This window comes from Aegilops tauschii, chromosome 2, assembly GCF_002575655.3.
Source record: "Aegilops tauschii subsp. strangulata cultivar AL8/78 chromosome 2, Aet v6.0, whole genome shotgun sequence".
Taxonomy (NCBI): domain Eukaryota; kingdom Viridiplantae; phylum Streptophyta; class Magnoliopsida; order Poales; family Poaceae; genus Aegilops; species Aegilops tauschii.
The window spans coordinates 621,410,780-621,418,835 of NC_053036.3; the positions used below are offsets into that span (position 1 = coordinate 621,410,780).

Sequence of the window (8,056 nt, forward strand, 5' to 3'; positions counted from 1 at the left end):
TCAGGCCACCGCCAAACCAATCGACACTGGCTGTTGTGTTCGCGAATAGTAGCCACGCACAAGAAAATTGAAAATGGAGAAGAAGAACGCCAGACCAGATAATCGAAAGAAGGAACACTGAGCAGAGCACCGCGAACTCTTCGGCTGAAGCACTGCCTTCCCTTTGTGATCTTAGCCCTGCATGCAAGCCCTCAACTGCAGCGGCATCGATGCGAGAGAGATCAAGAGTATCGGGGTTGCAGGCTCACGCGATAAATAAATGCACTCACCAAATGACACATGCATAGCGAGCCCACTGTCGGGTCAACCGCAGCTCCCTGTATGGAGCTTAGATACTGAAGGACTAGATCGGCAACGCGCCTTGGCGCCAGGGAGGGTGCCGGTCCCAACGATATGGTCAACCAATGGAAGATCAAACGGCATGATGTATGTGTATGAAGGCAAGTTTTAGCACATGTAACAGAACAACCGATTGTCTGGCCGGTTCAAGAGTAAGAAGAAACATTCAATATGTGCCAGAAGAGTAACATCATCAAGTTAAACATGGGCATGAGACTATCAAAGTTAACCCGTGCCAGTTCAGTAATATGAGCAGAAACATAAGAGAGAAAAAGCCAACAATGGCAATGGAGGCCATAGTTAGGCATACAATAGATAGCTTGGCTCAATTGCCTCCGTGAGTGCCATTCCATATAAACTTGATGTGAATAGTTTGTGAGATAGATGACCACAAAATTATTTTTGTATAGGTAATGCACTTGAGATTTGCTTTTAAAGCATATGGACAGTGAGCGATGGTTTCCCCCTTCTAATCTTGGAAGGCGAAGACCCAGATCTGTTATTCTTTGATCCGTGCCGCCTCGACAAATTTTTTAAGACCAAGAGGATTGTTGTCAGCTTGGACCTAGCAAGATATGTCGTAGTAATCATTAAGCAATCACATTGGTAAGCAACACTGGAGGGCACAGTAGAACCAAATATATACATGTTGACCATATCTTAATCATGATAGATCCAGTTTTCTGAAAATATAAACAACCAAGCTTCTATCAAGCCTAAACCCACTACTGGAAGCAAAGTAAATTTCCTTATATACAGTGACTCTACCGGCAGTTTGGTTTGTTTGCCTGTGTGGGTGTTGACTTGCTTCAGAAGTCATAGATACAAATAGAAGCATAATAAGTGGTTTTAGAAAATATATCAAGTTCTAAAGATAAATAAAACTACTTTCAGTATATATAGTAGATGCCATTGCAGATAACACTCCAATACTAACATTAGAAAAGGTAATCTGGTTTTGGTCACACCATCAAAAAATTAGATAAACACCAGATGGCAAACAAAATACATGTTAAGCCTCCATCCTTGTGATTATTGTTTTTCTTGTTCCAGAGCTCCTGTACAAATGATTTACATGGTGATCCGGAAAAAGTTGAAGCAAGCATATAAATAGTGACCCTCCTAGTGAGTGAACAAAATGTAAAAAAAAACTCATTTTCATTTAGTGCAAACTATGATTCAATCTTTCTTCTTTTTCCAACAAAAATGTTAATATTCAGAAGGTAGTTGGAGACAGGGCTACACCTTATGAAGGTTTTAATCTTACGGTTCAATGAATTGCATAGGCAGAGCACACAGTTGATGGATTCAAACTATTTTTAAGAGATGATGTGGCAAGGCTAAGAAGATGAAAATAATTAAGAAGAAAAGTTCATGCTCAACAACTTACGAAGATTTAACTGGGTAGTGCCTCATGGCAGTCATCAACCTTTGAGCCGTAGAACCGTAAGATCAAACTGAGACTCAAGCCTGCATAACCATAGGAAGAAAAGGATCATCAACAAAGAGGACAAAGTGAATCAGGAACCAGTTCCTGGTTCCTCTAAAAAATCATTCTAAATGACAAACTGTGAGAAGAAAAAAGAACTGGTCTAATGACATAGATGTGTTAACCGGCAAACACTACCAAGTTAGATCAAATACTCGGCTTATTTATGTCCCTTTTCAATGTTAAGAACGATTATTAAGTAACTAGGTACATAACAAAAACGAATAATGCCTACATAGTAGCTCATCTCTCTTAATACATCTACACTGATTTCGATGTACAATTTAGGACCAATGGAAAACCAGAAAAACACAAAAAACCCACACAATAAAGCTAAAACTAAATATTGCACGCCGTTGAGACCTATCTGGCGTGCAACATCTGTCACTACAGAAGGACATCGGTGTCAATCACAGCGGTAGGGCCATCAGCATAGCCAACAGGAATTGCAGGCTGAACCACGGTCGCAGCTACTGACTCCAACATATTTTTGAACGTAGATATGGTACATGATTGAGAATACCTAATCAGTAAAGCACCACTACCCAACCATAAACATAGAGGAAGTAATATGAGCCAAAATCTCTAATGGCATGAAAAAATTAGAGCATGTTTGACATATCATTTTGAAACTACAAATATGAAATAAATTACAGCCAAGAAAGAAAACATTAAGTAGCTAGAGAGCATACACTGCTTTCTAATAGGAAAGCAGGTAATTTAACTGGCAAGGTACTGCGACTGACTCCAACATGAAAGAACGAAGAAAACTTTTATAATCAACCTCTGCCATGCTCATGTTTCTTTTGTAATCAGTAGAGCAGTTGCAACCATGTGCATATCACTAAGAAAAAAAAGAGAAGGTCACGACTTACTTAATGTTTGACGGCGGCAAGAGCCACGATGGCATCGGCGGCGGTGGTGGCGTCCGATCGCCAACAACCATGCATATATCAAGTGCCATGATATGTGAAGCAAGACATAGGAATACAAGAGGGAAAGAAAACAGAGGCACACATGATGCATACTTTACCATACAAACTTAAGGCAGCAAGAGAGGCCCCTATAACTTGCTGGGAGCATGTCTTTCTAGTATAACAAAGTGCAGCTTACTCTTAACCAGATTAAATCAAGGACCAACAACAAACAATAAAAGACCAAGAACAACTCATATGCAATAAAGGTATGAGAGAGAAGAAATCTTTACATAAGACGACTATAAACACCGGAGCATAAATAAGCAACACCTTTAAATACAAATAAAAAGGATCCAGGGTTCATTGCATAGTGGGCTCAGATCTGACTTTCCTCGATCATATAACCTACCCCCGTCTCTTATCACCAGATCAATCTGTTTATACAGTGGAGCTGCCCTGGTTATCACTCAACAAGAATGACCATCCAAGGACAGAGCAACAAGTATCACATGATCAAAAAGGATTCTAGACGAGCACCACATCAATATAGCCACGGCCATGTCCAATGCAGTAGCCGAAGCAGATGAGCAGGAGGAAGATGGAGCTCACCAAGGGAGGTTGTAGCCGAGGCAGTACTCAGTGGGCACCGGGTTGCGCCTGAACACCGTCCAATCGGCGAGGAACCACGTCGGAGTTACGCCTTGCACTGCCCAGCCGACGAGCCTGCATACCATAGGAAGAAAAGGATCATCAGCCAAATTAGGAACCAGTTCCTGGTGAAGAAAAAAGAACAGATTCTGATTCCTATAAAAATCAACTTTAGATGACAACCCCTAGTAAGAAAAATCAGGAAGCAACAATCTTAAAGGGAGTAGCATCGATCCCTAAGCCACAAAAGCATCATACAGCAGCAACTACAACCCACACCATAGGGGGGGAATCAATAAATGCAAGGCATAAGTGGGAAAATTGCAAGAAATGCAAGGAAGCATATATTACCAGGAGTCTAAAATAATATTTTCATTCGGCAAGGTGCCATGGCTAAGTATGCTTGCGCACCCTAATTGTCAATCCTAAGACAGACTGTTTTGTGCTTAACGGTGAACCTTTTTTATCTTTCTATAGTAAGAAATAAAAGGTTTATTATGGCATTTCATAAATGATTTAGTCGCGCCTCAACATATAATAAGTAACAATAAACCAGAAGAAACAATTATGTCTTTGCTTTCCCTCTATGTAAAGAATGTCCTTATTATTCCTATGAGGCATGTTGCCATCAAGTTTCTTGCTGGACTGCCTAATTCCAACATTTAACAATGATGCATATCATTTTAGAAAACTAAATATCTTACCTTGGATCCGTAAATGGCAGTTGGTGCTATCAGAGACACTGCAATTTACTTCCAACCCCTCTGCATTATCTTTCCCAATTGAGTGACGTTGAGGACAATTCCTTGAACCTGCAATGGGAGATCATATTTAAACTAAATTAGTTTCTAGTCAATAAACCTGCAATTTGGACCAAACCCAGTTGACCACACATGCATCCATCCAAGATGTCTATTTTCAAGGATCACATGGAACAATGCACAATAATAGTCTAGGGAAATAACAGATTAGCTAGTTGTACCACAACAGTAAATCAAACAACGAAAGGAATATATCTAGGGAAGCAACACGACATGCCTCCACAAAAAACAATCTATGAAAAAGAACAAATTTTATACTCTCTGTGGACGGTGAAGAAGATCACCTGAGAAGGAGATGAACACGAACGGAACAACCAAATCCGAAGGAGGAGCAGCGCCAACCCCAGCAATGACTGCAGGAACGAACACGACAGCAAACCTAATCACAACCCTGTGCAGCCGAACACAACAACCATACCATGAGCCATGGAGAGGAATTATTTGGTGGTATAGGAATTAACCGAAGGAACATAACATGGAGGAAGAAAAGGATCATCAGCCAAATCAGGAACCAGTTCCTGGTGAAGAAAAAAGAACAGGTCCTGATTCCTATAAAAATCAACTTTAGATGACAACCCCTGGTAAGAAAAATCAGGAAGCAACAATCTTAAAGGGAGTAGCATCGATCCCTAAGTCACAAAAGCATCATACAGCAGCAACTACAACCTACACCATAGGGGGGAAATCCATAAATGCAAGGCATAAGTGGGAAAAATTGCAACAAATGCAAGGAAGCATATATTACCAGGAGTCTAAAATAATATTTTCATTCAGCAAGGTGCCATGGCTGAGTATGCCTGCCCATCCTAATTGTCAATCCTTAAGACAGACTATTTTGTGCATAACGGTGAACCTTTTTTATCTTTCTATAGTAAGAAATAAAAGGTTTATTATGGCATCTCATAAATGATTTAGTCGCGCCTCAACATATAAGAAGTAACAATAAACCAGAAGAAACAATTATGTCTTTGCTTTCCCTCTATATAAGTAAGAAATTAAAGGTTTATTATGGCATTTCATAAATGATTTAGTCGCGCCTCAACATATAAGAAGTAACAATAAACCAGAAGAAACAATTATGTCTTTGCTTTCCCTCTATATAAAGAATGTCCTTATTATTCCTAGGAGGCATGTTGCCATCAAGTTTCTTGTTGAACTACCTAATTTCGACATTTAACAATGATGCATATCATTTTAGAAGACTAAATACCTTACCACTACAACCATAGTCACCGTCATTTTGCACATCCTAATTTTGACATAGTAACCTTCAATAATGATCGGAACCGGTATTGAGAACCTAGTCGCCGTCAACCACTACAACCATAAACAACACAAATAAATGATGTAACCAGCTCATACAAATTTGTGGTTTTTCTTCTCTGCGGAGCTTATACTAATATTTCTACATGCTAACAACACAACATAACATCATACTCAAATGTGCATCTGCTAATCTAACAAATATCCCCATCTCAAACAGAAAGCTGTGGATATTTTCACACAGTTGATGACCAAATCACTGTACTGAATTTAATCTAGCTCCTAAAAACATCACCTGGATAACAACTGCAACCACGACATATTTGTCCTATGATTATATGGCTAAGCAAGGACCAAACTTCTCTAGTTACTTACCGGATAAGTGGTTCCGACGGCCGAAAGTGCCTGAGCTCTGAGGAGTCAGGCGAGGTGCTTCGTTTCTTCTTTGCCTCGCGTGGGGACAAGGGAGGAGACGAAGAGGAGCCGCCGGAGTCCACCAGAGCCGCGTCGGCAACGAAGGCAATGCCGAGGGTCACAAGCGAGCGCAAGAGGCCCTCATCCTCTCTCTCTCTCCTACAGGGACTCGCCCATTCGTCGACGGACGCGGGAGAGGACGAGCGGCGCGACTATGCGCTGGGGGCAGAGAGAGGTGTCGGGGAGGAGGCCGACCCCCTGGGCCACGTCGCCTGCGCCGGCGTCCCATACGCCGCCGCCTTTGCCTCGCCTCGCCATTCCTTCTTCCCTCCCGTGGGAGCCGGGGCCGGGCCGGGGCGTTAGGGTTTGGGCGGCGCCAGATCGAAAGGGTGGAAGGAGGAGGCCGTGAGGGGAAGAGGCCGGGCGGCGGCAGGTCTGGAGGAGAGGGAGGCGCGGGTGGGGAGGAGGCCGGGCGGCGGCGGGGAAGGAGGAGAGGGAGGCCCAGGTGGGGAGGAGGCCGGGCGGAGGCGGGGAAGGAGGAGAGGGAAACGCGGGTGGGGAGGAGGAGGCGGCGTGAGCGGGAGAGGAGCCGGCCAGGGTTCACCACGGGAGCCGGCCCTTTTATACCCGTGCGAGTGAAATGACGAAAATGCCCCCGGCGGGGCAGACTATTTACGAGCAGTGGCACGAAACGGGAGTAACTATTCATTCCAACAGTAACTTTTTTTATCCGACGGACGAGGTCGTTACAGGGGTCGATCCGACGGCCCAGATCCGATTAAGCCACCCGATCCGACGGCCAGGAATCCCAAATCGCTGTGGTGCGGCCTGAGGAGCTTCTATTCTTATTTCTGGATGTACTCCCTTCGGTCCTTTTTACTACGCATATTAGATTTGTGTCAAGTCAAATTTTACAAAGTTGGACCTAATTTATATTACAAAGTTGGACCTAATTTAACATTATGAATGTTGATACTTTTTTCCATAAGTTTGGTCAAAGTAGAGATACTTTGACTTCAGACAAAACTTATATGCAGACTAAAAAGGACAGGAGGGAGTATAATCAAATAGTACATAAAACGTATTGTCTTATATTCCTACTATAAAATGTATTTTTCAACACAAAACAGAACATGTCTAATTTTAACATTTAGCATGCATCAATATACATCCTCTTCAATTTCCTCTCGATCAACATCACTTTGGCGACACATCACAAATTACAAACCAACTACCAAAGCACAAGCCCTGACAAGCTGGCTTCTAGTTATGCATGCTAGAACACGCTCGGCACTAACAAAGGTCCAAAAGATACATATATATCTAACCATCTTGCAGTACTTAGCAGCCATCAAAAGAAAGACACATCAATCTATATATCTAGCTTTGTTTATCTCGTTGATGCTTCGTTATACACACAATGGGTGCCAAAAAGATGTAAGACTAAAATGATCCTCTAACACAAACAACTATGGAGGTGTTTCATTCTATCGATGGTAACGCAAATGTAAGGGAAACAAATTGCAGGGTGTAATGGGTCCAGACTGGATAAATCAATTTTAGTTTGGTTCAGGCTGTAACGAAAATGAATCCCTTAACATTGTTTGGTTGACGAAGTTGCAGTGCATTAAAAAAGTGGCAAACATCACTAATAAAATGGCATAAGTCAGTGGAGATATGCGGGAAGGGTTAATGATCGGAGGAAGGGCGAATCAAGATCTCGGGGAGGGTTGATGGTTGACTGGTGCTGCTCATCGGCGATGTGACTCTCAAAAGATAGCGATAGGTAGGTCGGAGGAACGGCAGAAGGTCCACCCCTTCTGCTCGCCGGACAATTTCAGGCGGTCGAGGAGATTGGCGTGGATGGGATGGGGGAGGCGGAGGGAACGGGAGGAGGCGGAGGAGAATGGGGCAGAGGGGATCAGGAACGCGGGAGACGAAGGGCTCGGGGACGAAGGCTAACACAATTCCCGTTCCCCATCTGACTTACCAACCACCCCCACGGGTAAGTTATTTGAGGGAGTTTAATACGTGAATTCCCCTCCCTATTCTATCTTTAACTCCCATTACCCCAAAACAATCAAGGAATCCCTTAACATCGTTTGGTTGAGGAAGTTGCAGTGCAGCACAAAAGTGGCAGACATCACTGATAAAATGGCATAAGT

General features: G+C 42.9%; 1 long non-coding RNA gene across 1 annotated transcript; it reads right to left on the reverse strand.

Moving 5' to 3' along the window:
• Positions 1–457: 457 nt before the first annotated feature.
• Positions 458–6,415, reverse strand: LOC120973845 (uncharacterized). Its single transcript, XR_005769375.3, has 6 exons — positions 5,853–6,415; positions 4,499–4,605; positions 4,098–4,205; positions 2,704–3,468; positions 1,730–1,809; positions 458–904 (listed from the first exon to the last, which is right to left on the reverse strand). It is a non-coding gene; the product is annotated as an uncharacterized lncRNA (long non-coding RNA).
• Between the last annotated feature and the right edge of the window lie 1,641 nt (positions 6,416–8,056).